This window comes from Oryzias melastigma, linkage group LG15 (assembly GCF_002922805.2).
Source record: "Oryzias melastigma strain HK-1 linkage group LG15, ASM292280v2, whole genome shotgun sequence".
NCBI lineage: Eukaryota > Metazoa > Chordata > Actinopteri > Beloniformes > Adrianichthyidae > Oryzias > Oryzias melastigma.
In genome coordinates, this window is record NC_050526.1 from 21,201,938 (window position 1) to 21,202,999 (window position 1,062).

The window sequence follows — 1,062 nt, forward strand, 5'->3', positions numbered from 1 at the left end:
TTTTTTTGTCTGGTCCTGATTCACTATGATTTGAATAAATATGGAGATGCAGTTTTACACTTCACATGTTACAAATACAATTTATTTTATTTTATTTTTGTGGGTTTTTATCTCCCTCTAATGTATTTCCCGGTGTGCTTCACCCTCACATTATACTCCACAGTTATTCTTGCACACTGTTCTCACATGCACTCCTCTGGTGATGTGGACCATGTGAACTTCAGTTGCCTAATAATTGACTAACTTGATTTTAAGTGTTTGAGACAGACAAGTCGACTTCCTAAACCGCGTTACCTTTACACCCCAAGAATAATCAGTGTCAGATTTGCTCCATTCCAAAAGGCCTTTTATTTATCTGTTTTAGGGAGAGGAAAGTTGGGATTTTGCTTGGCTGTTAGAAATGAAAACTTTGGCAAATTTACACGGCTTTCTGAAATCTCTAAAGCTCATTTCAAGTCAGGTAGGAACAGATTTAACACTAAAATATGACTTTAAAAAAAGTTGACCTTTACACAGTCAACAGGAACTAACCAAAATAACAGTTAATGAGCTAACGTGGTTAACTTTCTCTGAAAAACTATCTACATCAGCTGTTTTTTGTGTGTTTCAAAGTTCAAGAATAGAGTTTAGTCTCTAGAGCTCCGGTTTTTGTTTCTGCCTGAGCGTTCCAGCGTCAGTATGTTCACAGAGGGAAATAAATGTGATTATAAAAGCTGATCTCTCACTTACGTGACGTAACATTTTGTCTAAAAATAAATCAGAAACATTTTGTGCCCTCTTGCTGGCCTCCCAGAGTTTATTAGCTGGGTTTAACTTATACGTCACATAAGGATTTGAGGAAAACGGCGATTTGAATTCGTCAGATTTGGCTCGAGACACAAAAACCAGTTCCAGTGAGTAAAGAACTGGTTCACATTTGGGTACAAAACTCGATAGGAATGTGGTGATGAAAAACATCTTTAATTCTCCTGAAATTTGAAGTAAAATAAGACACCAGAATGACAATTCTACTACTTATAGTCGGCTGAAAACTTTCAGTTTTGACACAAATTTAGAAAATAA